This window comes from Aquila chrysaetos, chromosome 2 (assembly GCF_900496995.4).
Source record: "Aquila chrysaetos chrysaetos chromosome 2, bAquChr1.4, whole genome shotgun sequence".
Lineage (NCBI taxonomy): Eukaryota > Metazoa > Chordata > Aves > Accipitriformes > Accipitridae > Aquila > Aquila chrysaetos.
Window position 1 is genome coordinate 67,337,134 of NC_044005.1, and position 17,124 is coordinate 67,354,257.

A 17,124-nucleotide genomic window follows, 5' to 3' on the forward strand; every position below is an offset into this window, starting at 1 on the left:
AGGCTGTGGAATACTCTGGTTGTATGAATATGATGTGAATTAAGTTATTGCCATGACTGATGTGCTAAAATGCATTATTTATTATTTCATCCCATTCTTACTGAATCTTCGGCATGTTCTGATATGTAACTCGAATTCTCCTCATTTTCCCCCAATTATTAACTGACACAGCCTACAGAATTGCTCTCAGGAGAGTCTAAGGCAAAACTTCATTTGCTTCAGTAGTGCAGGGTAAATTCTAGCAGTCTTAAAATAATAAATTTGTTTAAGAACATCAATTTCTGAACTGATCTCTTTTATGCTTAAGTTATATTCCCTGTAAATATATGTACTGATAAAAGACATGCATATGAAACCAAGGCATGTGTACCAGTAAGTGTATTATTTGAATATGAAGATGGGATTGGAATTTAAATGTGAGATACTAGGATATGTCTATAGTTCTCTATTTCTGGATATTTTCTGAAGTCCTGAGCCCTGTGTGAATATAAATTCCATGATCTTTGGATTGGGAAGTACCAGAGCTAAAGCTGATGAAGATGTGAAAGTTGATTATGTTCCATTTCTATGCTAGCTATGCTAAGCTATGTTATGCTATGCTATGCTACTCCTGACAAACTGCATCTATTTACCAGGACTCCTAAATACACTACTTTTATCTATAAAGAGACTTCAAAGGAACAAAGGTTTCAGCTTGGCCAGAAGGGGGGAGAATCTGGAGAATGAAGGATAAACTGCTTCAAGGTGGTAGTACATTTACTTGATGGAGATGATCCATAGAGGAAAAACATGTACAAGTAGAACCAACCACAAGGATTTTTTTTTAAATCTCATGGAAATTTAGGGAAGGAATGAGGACAATCTCCTGAAGAGGAGGAGGAGAGGTGTTCCTTAAGAACCAACATTATGATCAATGTTGGCTGGCAACCTGGGGAGTTTAAGTTCAGTTCTGAGGCATCTAGACTGGAACTACGTGTAGACTGTAGATCTTGTAGATCCGTTGTAGGTCTGATCTAGATCTAGATCTAAACTGTAAAGTGACTTCACTACAAAGGGTAGAACTTGATTTAGAAACAACTTAGAATAGTTTTTGCGATGTCCAAACTACTTTTAACAAGACTTGCCATGAGTAGTAGAGTCTAGTAAATTCTTGTAAGGCAAGAGGAAAGAACTAGTAGATAAAACAGATAGAAGGGTAGGAACAAGAACTGCTGGAGGAGGTATGAAATACTGGGTGACCTGAACAAAAGAGGCATTAGAAGGCAATGCATGTGCTACTCTAGTTTTGGATGCTGTGTATTGCTAATGCTGGTAGATAAGCATGTTGTCCTTAGATGTTTACTCAGCAATAGAGATGTATAGAGGAATGAGCTCTGACTTTAATATAACAGGTTATTGGAAATAGCTGATAGACTGGACTAGTATTTTCCATATTTCTTACATTAGAATCATATTTAGCAGTGCACATGTAAGCATACACCTATGGCTTCACCAACCTGGGTCTTAAACTAGGATACGGTAGCGTTGCAACAGCTTTGAAAGCCAGCTTCTGACTGTTGGGTATGTATAAATGCTCAATCATAAAACAGCATTAGTGAAGATTTTATGTATTTTATTTCTTTTTTCAAAATTATGAACTGTGGCTGATCAATAATACTTAGAAAAAGTGTGTAGTGCATGATTCAAAAATAGATACATAGTGTAAAATATGGTTTTGCTCCCTGCTCACATAAAACTAGAGTAAATATGGACAGAGAGAAGGAAGAACATATAATTCAAAGGTAAGTAATGTTTTGCTCTTGGAACAAAACAGGAAGCTCTTTGGAGCAGATTTACATTCAATATTTTTCTATAAGAAAATAATGAGTTGTCAGAACCCAAACTGTTTGGTGAAACAACACATTCAATGAAATGTTTTTTTAGGGAAGTGCTCTGCAATCCGGAATGAAACCTCTGGTCAAAACTGTGAGCATGACCAGATTCCTCCTGTCTAAATGATCTTTAACTCAGGATGGGAGGATTAAGGTAAGATATTGAAGAGCCTATTCAAGTATCTGAATCAAGAATGACAACTCATGGCAATGAATCTAAGGTCACACATATAGAACAAAAACCAAGCCAGAGCGTGAGGATGGCTTATGCCCACATGGCTATGCACAAACCTATTTCTCCTGAAATGGGACAGATTTATCAATTCGGACAGCCTAACTGTTTCTGTGTGTTTTCCCAGATCCTGAACCATGTTTCAGTATTTCCTAGCACCAGAGAAAATCAAGCCAAGAAACATGCTAAAAACTGAGCAGTCCAAGATGATGCTAGTGACTTGCTTGTTTTACTAGTGCTGATTTAGCCTTAGTGTCCTGCATTCCAGTCTTTCCTTTATTTTCCGGGTTATTATTTTTAGAAGTTCAGCAAAATGTAAATATTCCCTTTAAATAGAAAAGGGCATGAGAAGATCAGCTCAAGAGACTTCAGTACAGTCACTTCTGAATCCCTGAGTACAAAGGCACTGGCAACAAAGCATATAAAGCAGGAGAGGAGAATAATGGTGGTCATTTTGACCAAAATAAGGTCAGCACTGAGAAAGGCCTTAGCCTAGTTTTCAACAGCTGTTACAGAGAAATCTGTGGCAAGTCATCAAACATCCATGTGACTCACCTCTCTCCTTCATTTAGTGGTCTTAGTACGATGCTTTCAACAGCAGAGAATATCCCTAGGTGGTTTTACTCTTCTGATTTGCAGTGCTAGTTACTCAGGCACTTTGTCAAACTGATGCTGCCGCTCTGATGCTTCCTCTTCTGGAGCTTGCTTGTTGGAGCTGGGAACCTCTATATGATGCAGCGGTGAGCTGCATACATACCCTTCCTAGCGTTGATTGAAATAGCACTGTGACACAGACGGCTACCCTATGGTGCTATGTGGTGTATAAGGAGGCATATGTTGTTTTCTCCTCTGAGTACCAGTGTCTTTGTAACCAAACACTCAGGACTGGAAGCACTATAGTATGGTTTAAGCTGATGCTACTGCTCATGCTTATAGTGAGACAATGTGTTCTAACTAGTCTTTTAGGTACTACTTTTAGATGTATGACCATGTCTGAAGCTGCTTTTTCAAAATGGGTATCATAACATATTCAAATTATTGACCATACATGTATTTTGATTGCAAAACTTTCTAAGTATTTCCTTTCTGCTAAGTAATGTCATCTGTGATGATGTTTTCTTAGATAATTTTTTCTTCCAAGATGAATTTATGTTAGTCTTTTTAATACATCTACCAGGTTTCACAAGGTTCAGGTTTTAAGTTTCTCTCTTGATACCCTTGATAGCAACAGCTATGAATATGTCTTATTGATTCTATTTTCTTTCCCCAAATCATTATTACAGATGCTAAGTAAAGTTACAGTTACCAACAAAACTTATAGGAAATATTGGATAATTCATCAGATAATGCACTCATGCTTATTCTTTTAATTTAGTCCTTCAGAATTTGAACTATATGGGTTCATAATCTACCAGGACAAAGACAACATTTGTATACAGATTTTTCATGCCTCTTTTTTTTTTTTTTTTTTTTTTGCAATATATATTGTGGAAAGAAAAAGGTTTTAAGAATAAATGAATGCAAAACAGTTCTGCCCAACTTTTCACGAAGTTCTATGAATTCTTTTGGTGTGAGACCAGGCAGATGAGCTACATCTTACTTTGGCAGTTTAATGGCACGTCACTCTATGTAGATAGTAACAGCATAGATTCATACAATACTTTGTAATCCTTATAAGAAGACCTGTCATCTTGTACTATAGCAAAGCATATTATTAAGAATCATTTAATCTACACATCACTGATACAATGCCACAGAATAAGATTGTAGCATTTTACCTGCACTTCTATAAATCATGTCTGAATTTTCAGCTCTTTTAAGACTGATAGGATTTTAGTGTGATTGTTATAACTGTACACCATGATAAGAATGTAATTTAAAGTAATTCCCATGCATGTACAAGATCCTTTTATGCAGCTGCTTGAGAAATTTTTTTGTTAAGTACAAAACATGAAAAGATATGAACTTAGAGGGGTAGCCCATGTACTTAATTTTTGAAACAGAGTTTTTGAATGACATTGGGCCAGGAACAGTCTTCCCATCCAGCAATATGACACAGAGAGATATGAGATATTCCTTCCATCCTCCTGTCTTCTTTCCCCTCAGGATAATCCATCTTCCACTAGCATCTTGTCACAGTGCTTTGCAGTCAATAGGAGAAATTGATATTCATCATGAAAACAAAATGAATGTTCCTCACAAGTAGCATCCAGAACTTACTCACATTTTAAAAACATGCACTTTCCTTAAACTCCATGTAATACATAGTTCTGATGAGAAAAATTGTTTTGGAGTAAATGTCTCAAAGGAAGTTCAGTCACTTCTTGCTACACAGCCTACTGCACATGGAGTAGCTAAAGAAGACAAGAGAATTTATTTGTATTCTAATGACCTTTTAGGCAGACTGCATGGAAATCCTGAAGACTAGTTTACAGATAAATTAATTAAGATAGCACATAATATACAAGTTCAGACTGTGGTCTTTTCAGAGTTTTTCTGTTTGAACAAGACACTAATTCTTAATTTTATTCTTAAAAAAAAAAATAGTACTTCTCTGTGTCCCAAGACAAGTAAAAGATTTAGGAAAGCAAAGAATAATGATTCTCAAAAGCACTTTAATTCCAACCTCAAAACAAAATAATAAAAAAGTCTTTCATTTGTTTCTTGGAGAAGCTCTTGGTATTGGGTAGAGTGCAAAGGAGATCATCAGGAACTCATGACTGCAAGAGGTGCTGAGTTCTGTCATGCAATCATAAATCTTTTTTTCCTATTTTTTCAGCCATCTTTTCTTTAAATCATAAATAAAGGCAAAGTTGTTAATGATGCATTAGTCCAAACGTTGGAGAGGGAGTGAGAAAAAATGAGAAATGGTATTCAGAGGGAGAGGGACAAATCAGAAAACTGGTAAAATAGAGCAGTGATCACAAACTACAGGAAGGAAAAGCACCCGTTGTTTATATATATATTAAAATATCAGTTCTATTTGAGTACTTGTGTCTATTTCCATGAAATGAAATGACATGTCAGCTGAACCCATTACAGTCTATGCAGGAGAGTGATAATGATAAAACACTGAATTTGAATGTAAAAGCAGAAAGCACAGGGTGGGTAGATATGGTCACTTTTTGCCTTATGAGTATTGGAAGTCTCCATAGGCTGGTATTGACTGAATAGGCCTATCAGATCACATGGTGTCTCCTTTTCCTTTCGACCATAAGTAATCACTACTTTTTTCCACAGTTGCGGTCCTGTAACAGTCATTGATCACTTCATAGTTTTTAAGGCCAAAAGAGAACACTGCAGTCATTTAGTCTGACCTGCGATGTGACACAGGCAGTAAGACCTCACCCAATAACATCTACATGAAGTCCAATAATTTATGGTTGAATACAGTACACCTTTTAGAAAGAAACTAATATTGATTTTAAAATGTTGTACGATGGACAGAAAATCTACTACTTTCCTTCCTAAATTGACCCAATGGTTATTTTCTCTCACTGATAGAAATGTGTCTCATATTTCCACTTTAAATGTGCCTATCTATAAACTGTAGGCAGTGGTCTTTGTTGTAGTTATAAATAACATGATATCCGTTAGGCCTCTCCTATTGCATACCCCTATTCTATTATTATGTTATAGGTCAGTCTCTACTTTCCCCCTAATAGATAGATTACTTCCTCAAATATTTCCTTGTGAGGGAGGCTTTGAGCTCCAGGATTCATTCTTTTGAGGAACAGAGCTAAAATTTGGGTTTACAGCCTACTCCTTGGAACTGTGAACTAGAGATCTTTATTGTACAGAGACAAGATAAGTTTTTGAGTCTTGTTTGGTTCTTAGCTGTATACACACAAATAATTTAATCCAATATCTGTTCTAATGACCTTATGAAGATGATTGTGGACCTTGCAAATATTTGTCTTAATAGGGATACAGTACCTGCAGACTGGCAAATGGGATAGAATTCACAGATAGCTGAGTATGAAGAAAACAAACTATATTAAAGTTATATAGTCTGAAGAGTTTTTCTTACCAGTCTGAACTATCCAACAGGCTGCAGAAACAGAGATTCTCAGGAAGGAAGAGGTTAGAGAGTATGAAAATACGAAATATTTTCTGGACCATAGTACCTACTATATTGGCACTGGCAACATCATTCTGATTGCAACTTAACTTCATCTGTATGTAACATTGTTAGAAATGAGAAATATATATTTTTAATTTAGTATACACTTTAAAATCTCTTTTTTTTTTTAATTATTAAATGCTAGAAATTATGTCTAAGCTTGAAATGTTCTTAGCAACTCCTCAGATAAATGCACTGGCTAATTTTCTGTCCTTATATTCTCCACAAATGTATAGTAGAGGTCCTATTTCACAAGGGCCAATAAATTCTCTAATTTGGAAATTAATTTCTAGATTTTGAACAGTCTTTTTCTGAGTAAAGCTTTCTCTCTTCTTTCAGAACAACCCAATTTCCAGCTTAAGCTACTGTTCTCAAGCACCTCAAAACAAAATGAGACGTGCTGGATATTCTGAATTGTTCTAATGGCATAACCTAGTTTCCACAAAAAGGTAATGGGAGCTTTATCAGTTGTTCTAATGGAAGATAAAATGGCAAACTTGGAAAAAAAATTCTAACCATAACGAATCAGCTTTTTTGTCTATGCTAGCTTTGCCAAGTTGAGTTGTATTGAGGAGCCAATCTAGAACTGGCAGGATACCTGATGCTGCAACTACCATCCAGTCTGTCAGAAGCCCTTCTTTTTTGAAAGCAATGCCACACTTTTATCACTTGAATTCTCTTTATTTCATTTGCCGTAAGAGCTGTTAGACAGTGTTTGAACGCTTGGTGAGGAAAACAGTCCTGTGTTTACAAAGGACAACGTAAATAAAAACTTGAGGTTTAGACCCCGAAGATGGCATTTAACAGGTCATACTCAATTTGAAGGCCAGTAACAAGTGAGCATCACAGGGGTCTAAATGGGGACCTGTCCTCTTTAACATTTTTATCTGTGACCTGGAGGAGGCCATGGGGTGTACTCTTTTGATTTTGCAGATGGCACAAAACTGAGGGCACAAGTCAGTTCACTTGAAAGCAAGGTTGCCAGCCAGAGTGACCTACACAGGCTGGAGGAATGGGCCAGCAAGAACCTTTGAAATTCAATGAAAATGTTAAAAGTCCTGCACCTGGGAGGGAAGAACCCCTTATGATGATACATGTTGGAGACTGGTTAGGGAGTAGCTTTGTGGAAAAGGACCTGGGGAACCTGGAAGACAGCAAGCTGAACGTGAGACAGCAGTGTGCTCTGGCAGCAAAGACCAACAACATCAGAAGCTGTATTAACATGACCTCAGCCAGGAGATCAAGGGAAGTGATTACCCTCCTTTACCCAATATTTAATAGACAACATCTAGATATAGTGTCCATTTTTGAGGCTCTTCCTTCTCCTGCACTCATCCCCCACCTCCTCAGTCCAGGAAAGGTATCAATAACCTGGAGAGAGGCCAGCAGAGGCCACCAAGATGCTCAGGGAGCTGGAGCACTTGCCCTGTGAGGAGAGGTTGAGGGAGCTCAGCTGGAGAAGAGGCAGCTTTGAGGGGACTGAACAGCAGCCCAGTAGTAGCTGCAGGGAAGTCATTGAGAAGGTAGAGCTAGTCTCTTCACAGTAATGAACAGTGGAAGGATGAGAGACAACAGGCATTGGCTGAAACAAGAGAGGTTCAGACTAGATATAAGGAGAAATGTTTTTTGCTGAGGACAGCCAGACAGTGGAATGGGTTGCCTGGAGAGGTTGTGCTGTCTCCATCCTTGGAGGTTCTCCAGGCCCAACTGGATAAAGCCCTGAGAAACAGTAGGTTGGACTGGAGATGTTCTGCAGCCCCTTCCATCCTGAATTATCCTTTGATTTTAACTCTTTATAAGAGCTGATTGCCCTCACAAGGTGCCTAAACGGCTATGGAAAGAGCCTTGCTTGGGTTAACATGCCTGATTTTTAAGGTGATGATGTTAAATAAGAATGTCATCCTATTAGGGAACGCAAACGTAGCTAACGAACTGACTGAGTGATAATATTAATCACAGAAAAGGACTCTTAAATAATAAGCCACTTCTCCAATCTCACCCTTATAATAGTGACCAAAAGTCTTTTCCCTTGGAGAAGTCGTTTCTGTAAATTCCTATCATAGGTATTTATATATCTTCCTCCTTCACCCACACATTCACACACACCCTAACAATGCAGCAGCAGTATCAGCACTTTCCCCTAGTTTCTGAACTGTATTATGCCTATTTTACTTACCTCAGTGAGCAGGAGGTTACTATAACTCCCTGTTTATGGATGGGGACATGAGACCCAGAAGGACTTTGCTCTGCTGGTTTCTAGGCTACTTCTATACACACTGGACTACCCTCCATCTTTATCAGATGGTCTTCCTTGAAAATTATCATCCTACATAACAGTCTAATCAGATTAAAATGATGAGGACCAAGGTGCTGCTGGTCATGCTTTATTCAAACAGTGCCTATTTCCCCCATATCTTATATGCTGGCTTCCAAAGCAGTACTTGGCTTCAGGTCCAGTGCTCTTACAGATGTCTCTGACTAGGATTTGGCTTTTAGCCCCTTACAACTATGAGCTATTAATTCATTAATAGAAGAGTAGTTAAATTACAAATGCAGTGTCCTTTGGTGTCAAGAAAGACAAATGTCTTAAGTGACTGCAAAGTCAGAATGGTTTCAAGGAATATAAAGAAAGTTATTGTCTGGAGTACAGATGTGAGGTGATGAGATGAACACAACAAGGGGAACTGATAGTCTGAAGGGAAACCTGATAGACAAGGGTAAATTATGCATGTTAAATTCTTAGATGAGTATTTTCCTATCTCTATTAAAATGTAGGATAAATAGATATAGGATGGAAATGGCCTTGAAGATCTCTGTAAAGAGGTTAGCAAGAAGTGGCAGGAGGAGACACACAGCCTTCCTGTTCTTCTTTACACTCTGAAATGAGTAGGGGGAGGCTGGAGAGCCAGTCATGTCTATGAGCAATATGAAAATTTTGAAGAAAAAATATTGACTTTTTGTTCATAGGAATAGGAAAAAAGTTATGTGTGTTTTAAGCCTCTTATCTTCATTCTTTCCCTTCAGCTATTAGGAAATTAGTAAATTCAATTTGTAAATAATCAGTGAACCTTTCATTTACATGATTCTAGTACACACACATTAACAAATTAACAAAACTTTGAAGAACTCTGTCCTTTCTTGATTTTAACCTCCCAGTCATGCCATCTGGTCCTGTGCAATGGCTGCTTAAATTGTTCATTTCCTTTTTAAGCTGACCTTGGGTTGACTTCTTCACATTTCACATAACTGATTAAATTTAGTGGCAATTATTTTCAGATATTCTAACATACTCTCAATCCTTTTTCATGTACTTGCCAGAAATCTAATTTTAAAATAAATTTTACATATAACATTTTTGCTATTTGCTTTGCCTGTATAATTATACTTGCACCACTGTGCAGGCACCTTCAGTATGTTCAAAACGAGTGTGAAGATTTGCCGGTAAATGTATTCACAAAGGTAATTTTGGCATCATCTTTCAAATGTACAGGTAATGATGAAAGGGCAAACACACATTCTTTAAAATTAAGCCTGTAGTAATACATATGTTCCAATAGATTAATGTCTCAAGTAGTGCAACGTGTAAAACGCCATCTCAGTCATCTACTCTGTGTTGGAAATTTCTTGAATCTTTGCCATATGCTGAGGCAATCCCAATTCAGTAGGCCTGTCAAATTACTGAATAAAATTCAAATGGCATGCAGGTATTTTTCTCAATAACTTGATTTTGTATTGTCATTTATACTCAGAAGTTATTATAAATTAATTAAAAGACCATCTGAAACCCCTCAGGTAATTTTCAAACACAAGGAGAACCTCCCTTGTAGTGATACTGCTGTCCCTGTCAGTCTGTGAAGATATTTTAATCAGGCACATTAATTTTACTCCACTAAGATGAAAGGGGGAAATATATGATTATGGTCTGTGCCTACTGTCAGTAATGCATAAATCTACTGGCATAAGTAGGTTGCACAGGGTGTAAGTCAATGGCACAAACCCAGTATATTATTTCACTTGAAGTATAGCAGCCTATAACAAAGTAAAAACACATTCTGTGTAGGCTGTCATGTGTAAGAAAGCCAAGATGCAGAAAGATTTATTTGACACCTTTGGCAATTAATATACATATGTGCTATGATAGCTCGTGGAAGTGGTTGGCAACAGTACCCTCTAAAATAGCAGTTTAGCTGAGATGCTCAAGGATTTCAAGAAAACCACTGATTACAAAAGATGTCTGTCTGAAAGATGCTTCTTTCTCCACGTCTCTCTCCCAGTCTTACTCCTTAAGGTTCTCGACATGTGACAGAGTTCATGAACTGTCATACTGCTGGATGGACTGGAAGATGATGCTCCTCCTTCTCAAGTTTTCTCTTGTTTTGGTTTTGTGCATGTGAGACACCCATCACTTCTCCTTCTCCAGGCAATTTTGTCCTCAGATGCCCAATATCTTCTGCTTAATGAAAATACTGTTCACAGGATAGGTCTTTTACTGCTTTCCTGCTCATGCTGACTTCTCCATATTAATAATTAACCACTGCAACAGGTGCTTGAGACTTATTTTGATTTCATTATATCAGTATGGAGCCAAGGCTCTAACCAATTAACAGTGGCTTTTTAAGATGTTAATGTCTTCTGATGCTTATTGACCTACTGCTGGCTGTTATTGTTAACAAAAGTGAAAGTGCATTGACTACTGAGTTGCCACACTTCACAACCTGCGACTTTAACATAAAAGCCATTCATTTCAGTTTAGGATGATATGCGGAGCCACAGTGTCATGACCGAGAGGATCATACACGTTTACTTCTGCTACTAAAGCAGAAAAAATCTGGACCAAATAAATAAGGATCGTAATTTCTTAAAATATGTTACCATGAATCAGGACACTGCATTAATCAGAGCCATCTGAATTTTTCCTTCTGAACCTATTCCATTTTCCACAGAAGAATTAATTTTTTTAGGAGTGGTTCTTCTAGAATGGAGAATGACAAGGAATTGCTAGCAGCTTGCAAACTAGGCTGGAAAGAAGGAAGATATGTTTTCATTAGAGCTGGTCTGTAGTTTGGTGGAAGCTTTTCATATCTTTGCAGGAAGTCATGTTGCTTTAGATATTCCTAATAAATTATAATTCTTATCATTGAATCCTGATTCCCTGCCATGGGTGTTTGAATCTATAATCTTGGTAAGTGAGAGTAAAAGTAAAGTAAAGTAAAAAATGACAAAAATTATCAGTTCACTCATGTGCTTTGCAGTTTTGTATTCTTATCTTCATAGGCTTTTTTTAGGGCAAAAATCCCAATGTTTCATGTTACCCACATGTACATGAATATGACAGTAAGTGTTAAGTGAACTGCTCTATAGAAGAGTCAGTACTGACTTGGGCTTTTTTTTTTCTGTTACTGTACTGAAACTGTGCAGGACCAGGGCAGAGAATGGAGGAGAGCAAAAGAGAAGGGATCTCACTTTTTGAAAGCTGATCAAATCAACTAACTTTAACACATTTCAGTGTTTGAAGGAAAGCATATATCTTCCAGGCACGGATACAATGATTGCAGTTGTGGTCCTAGGCTCGATACCATCTTTAAGGTAGGTGTAGATGTTTGTAAGGTCAAAGTGTGGCAGATAGCAAGCTGCTTTAGGGCTGTTCCTGAGGCTGAATTCCATGCTCACTCAAAATTGAAAATACTGTACCGTACACTGGATATGCAAAGTCATGTCATTTTTGCTTTAATTAGCCTTTAACCACTGTTTTTTTAAAATTGAGAATGTCATTATCCAACGCAGGACTACAACCATTGCCTTGTAATCTAAGTGTTTAAAATTCAGCTTGAGAGGACTGTGTTAAAGAGTCAAAAATAAAGTAAAATAAAATAAAGCAAATATCACATACCTAGACATCTACAAATTAAAACATCTACAAATACATTGTTTTGGATTTTTTTCCTATTTACTTAAAAAAAAAAAAGTTTTTTAAAATTCTGCATAGTATCTTGGTTTGGTTCTCAAAGCAAACATAAATCAGATCAGCCAAAAGAAATATCCAGTTATGAAGAATGCTGGTGATAGTGCCTGTCTCAACATTCACTAAAAATCTTCTCAGGTTCTATAACCAGATTTAAGACCACAGGAGTTTTTACAGTTACAGTTTTTGACTGGTCAAACAAAGCTCTAACTAGTGGAATATGAAGTTGTTTTGTCCTTTACTAAAGGCAAGGAGAGGCCCTACAACAGCAACCAATGCACCATAAATGGAAGACAAAACAGAAATAAATCTCTGTTAACTACAACACATCACACACAGGAGTGCTTTAAATTTGGGTCTGGACTGTGAGAATCCCAAGCTTCTGATTAACTCTCATTTTGTTTACCTCAAACAGGAGATCAATACTTTAAAAACAAGAGCTAGAACCACAACAACAAAGTATGACCATTTCTGCGATCATGCACAAAAGCACTTCCATGTATCTCTGGCAACCTGATGGCAAAATTAGCTGAGTAGGTCCAAATTATACTGCTAATAAATTTTTGCACCAGATACCCTGTAGAGAGACAAAGAAAATTAACAAAGGCAAAGGACAGAGAAAACAACATATGGAGAGAAAAGAGAAGAAAAGAGAAGAGAAGAGAAGAGAAGAGAAGAGAAGAGAAGAGAAGAGAAGAAAAGAAAAGAAAAAAAGAAAAGGAAGAAGAGGACACATAAGAGCACAAAGGAAGTAAGGGGTAGAATTGGAGAGGGAAAGAGAGAAAGGAGAGAGATGGAGGGAGAATGAATGTGTTAGAAACAAGGAAGCTTTTAGTAACACTATTCCCTGAGCTTGAATTTGTTCTTTCTTTTTGCTTATAAGGGATTTAAAAGTATGACCTCACATGGAGAAGAATCATTCTATTTTTTCAAGGAAATTTTATAAGTTTTATTACAATTTGCACAATCCAATGCATATATAGGGCACTGTGTAAGACAAATTGGTGTCAGATCCTATCTTGACTATATATGGAATTGCAGATGAAAATACAGAGAATTAAGTTTAGCACAGCATATCTAAGCCCACACTTAATGTCTTCCATGGAGTGACTTTTCTTTCAGGGGTGCTGAAGACATTCATATGAACTTCTCATTTACCAGTGCAAAGTCATATAGTTCCAGATAAATGACCATGCACAACATGTAAAGACTAACTAATCATGCACAGTACTGTTTTGGATGCATTCTAGTAGCTTTGGAAGCAGCATCAAAGCAAGCATCACTGTAGGGCTCACAGGCTATTTAGAGGAATACCAACCTACTGACAGGGTTTAATTTGAAGAAAGGAAACTGCTCAAACTGCCCAACTGGGAATTCAGTTAATTATATCTTGTGGAAGTCAAACAGATGAGAACACTTTTCTTTTAAAAAGCTTAAATACTTTTTCACTATTTACCTACAAAACACAGCACTGGAAGAAGGCAGTACTTCCAGGCTGAGTCAATTCAGGTATAGCTTATTCTTTTGGGGACCAGTGATGCTCCTATTATCAGCAAGAGAAATTAATTTTTAAGAGGTAGTTTAACAGTCTCAATTACTCAGAGGAACTGATAGTATAATAAGATGCTGGTAGAACACCACTCCTGCTAAAGGAAAGTTACTTTTAAAGGTTAATGGCATATAATTTACAATAAATTTCTTTTCTTGACTGTAGCAAAATGTGCTGAACTCTCCCAATGCTCAGACTAAAAAGCATACTGATTCACATTTTTTTTCCCAGGTCTTGATATTCCTTTATCACTTTACTCTCCTAGAACTTTGCTCTAATGTGACATGCTGGGAAAGCTACATTAGTGAATCATATTAGCTACAGCAGTACTTACAATACAGTCTGAGGTTATAGTCTTAAGTAAGCAAGTATTGGGTCATTTAAAAAATACATTCTGTTGCTCTGCCACTTTTAGAATGAAATATTAAAAAAAAAAGAAGAAAGCTATGCCTTTTCATTCTTACAATGTACTTTCTGGCACTGAAAGAATCCAACACAAAAAGAATTTCTTTTAATCTTGGGCCCAATTTAAGTGTCTGCACTTAAATTTAGTGAGTAGGTTAATGTGCCCCCAATTGGATCTCAATTACATACACTTCAGTTCTTGCATTTAGATCATTGTTCTCTTTAACAAATCAATAAATAATTCAGCTCCCTAGGGAATAAACTATTAAACCAAAATCCAGTGGACTTTAAGAGAGGTATGTTTGAACTTTCTAAATAATACTGGAAGTCTTTCAACAATTATCGTGCAGAGCTTGTACAAAATCACGCTGTCATTGACACCATCTTGCAGTTACATCGACACCACTTATTCATTTTGCCAGTACAAGCCATTCTCTTATAATTTATTTTTTCGCACGTGTTTATTTTGGTTAACAAAAATGAAATGGTATTGCTCAATTTTCCTCAGCTCGAGTGAATGGTCTTTTACTTTGCACCAGCTAATTATCGTAATTTATTCACGGCACGTCCCGAAGCGGGCTGGGTGCCAGAGTCCTTTTCAGGGCTGTGAGAGCACTGGTGGACCTGCGTGTCCCTGCCCAGCTCCTCCAGGGCTACCCCTACCCTGCCCACAACCCCGGGCCCCATTTTAGCACCCTCCAGAGATGCTGCAGGGTCTCCAGCCCTGTTCCTGAACAGTTGTTTAGATTTCCTGGTTTGTCCTTGGCCGTGGATTGTTACCTTGGTTTTGGCTGACGTTCCTCAGCCTGTCAGCAGGGCCTGTTGCCATCACCACGGCGCTCGGCTCAGCTGGCTGGGGCGCTGCGGGGCTGCGCCCCGTCAGCGTGGGCACTGCCCTCCTGCACCACGGCTGCCCTTGGCCCCCGGCCCCCCGGCCCCGAGGAAGCCACTGGCCCGCACAGAAGCCCGGCGGTGAGCTCCGGCCTTCTTGAGCCCTGAGCTGGGCACCACGGAGACCGGCCCCCATGGTGGTCCCATAGCCCCTGCTGTCCTCCAGACTCCGAGTCTGCGCCCAGAGCTGCCCTTGCCCCACACTGTCCCCAACCCTTCCACGCCGGCTGAGAGGGGTATGAGCGTTTCTCCATCAGATGCGCTTAATACTCCCTGCTTTACCCAGGGGACAAGCGGTATCAGCCCGCCCAGCACCATTCACTCCTGGCTCTCAGGAAAGGTCCTAAACTGGGTCACCTCCTGTATGGAGCCAGTGGCTGCCTGTGACCCTTACAGTGGCTGCCTGTGACCCTTTGTGTGCTTGTGAGCCACAAGCCCTTACAAGGGAAGAAGGCTCAGAAGAGATGGATATGGATGATGTGCTCCCAAGGCTCAGAGAAGAGGGTAGAAAGTGACCACAGTTATGGTAAAGGAAAATGAACTTGAGCAGGGGAGTTGGACTAGGTGTTCTCAAGAGCTCCCTTCCAATCTAAACGATTCAGTGATTCTGTACAAGAGGCAATTCAAAGGTGTGCTGCAAAGCCAGAGAGAGTAAGAAAAACAGAGCTGGCGAAGGAGCAAGAGAAGTCCAAGGCTCTTTACTTCAGCTTACGGTTTTCTACAAAACCTCACCCTCAGAATTTGCACCTTTGATATAAATAATGTGTACAAATAAAAATTGATATAACACTAATTGAAAGGTACACTTAAGCCTAAAATTTGTGACTCACTTCATACCTTACAAGTGAGAGGGATAACATTGTACTTACTCAAAGCTTGAATTTCTGCTTTTCAAAGAGAAGCATTGATCCTGTGGTGCTTGAGATGACTTGATTAAATCCTGGAACCACTGAAGTCTATGAAGGTTTGACACTGACTGGCAGAGTTTTGCATAATTTACTCCTAGTAAGAGTCATTACATATATATGTTGAAATTCCTATAGTGCACCTGTCAATGAATTGATTCCTCCCATTCCCCTCCATTTTTAAGTTGTCTTACTAGTGTGTGCATCTTCCTTGGTGGAGAGTGTGCTTGCTGATCTACTCTGTCTTTTCCATAGCCTCAGGAAAGCTCTGGCCTAGTCTGTACAAACTCCTGTGTCACCACTATAGCACCGTTAGCACCACAATACTGAGTAATTTACTGAACACACAGCCTATAGAACTGAAATAAAGCACTGCAGCTGCACGATACATCTGGATTCTTCCTCATACCATGGCAACAACTCTGCCAAGACTCCTCAAGTACTCAACAAAGTCAAATGAGCAGAATCAAATGGACATTGGAGACACCACATAAAATTCTGCAATTCTGGTCTATGAAACACAGGTGGGTCCCTAAACTGTGCAGTCAAAAAATTAAGTCTGTATCCCCAGCATGCTGCAGAGTGTGCAGGAATGCTTAAAGAAGCATGCTGGGCTGCATGCTGCAGACTTGTCCACACAGCCCTGGTGTCCAGTTCTGGGGACAGCTCATGGTCTCTGTTTGTCCCTAGACATTATGACAATATGACACTGAACAAGTTCCATTGTGGTGGACCCTACATCAGAAGTGAAATTCTATTAAAGATGACACCACATGAGCAAGTGTTAGGAAAAGTAGAAACTATGACAGATTGGATTCACTCTCAGCAAGATGTGACATGCTTCGCCTTTTACCACTGACTGGTGTAAAGAAGGAATTGTGACAGAGCTGACTTCCATCTAATGCAGTTTGAAAATCCTCTGGCAAAGGGTAAGGAGTGATGAGAAACAGAGAAATATTCCATGTAAGCAAACAAATGAACAAAAAAACTTACAAACCAAAACATTTAGAAAAACTATCTCTATTACAGAACCTAGTTACTGCAAACCTGCTGTTTTCAGCACAAACTTTACCATTATGTCAGAAAATTTAATGCTGACAGCAGAGCACAGTTATAGAGCACAGTGTCTATCTGTAACCACTGATAAATTTTCGGTATCCTAGTCTTGACTACTACATACCTGAGA

At 38.5% G+C, this 17,124-nt stretch overlaps 1 protein-coding gene across 3 annotated transcripts in view; it reads right to left on the reverse strand.

The window, feature by feature from the left end:
• FUT9 (fucosyltransferase 9) overlaps nt 1-17,124 on the reverse strand; it is a 114,790-nt gene that overhangs the window by 64,267 nt on the left and 33,399 nt on the right. Inside the window, exon 1 of one of the 3 annotated variants that reach the window (XM_030029549.1) lies at nt 4,328-4,453. The exons of the other annotated variants lie outside the window; for them this stretch is intronic. The gene's annotated coding sequence lies outside the window, so the exon portion shown is untranslated. Of the gene's footprint in view, nt 1-4,327; nt 4,454-17,124 lie in introns of those variants that run through there. 3 annotated transcript variants of the gene reach the window in all.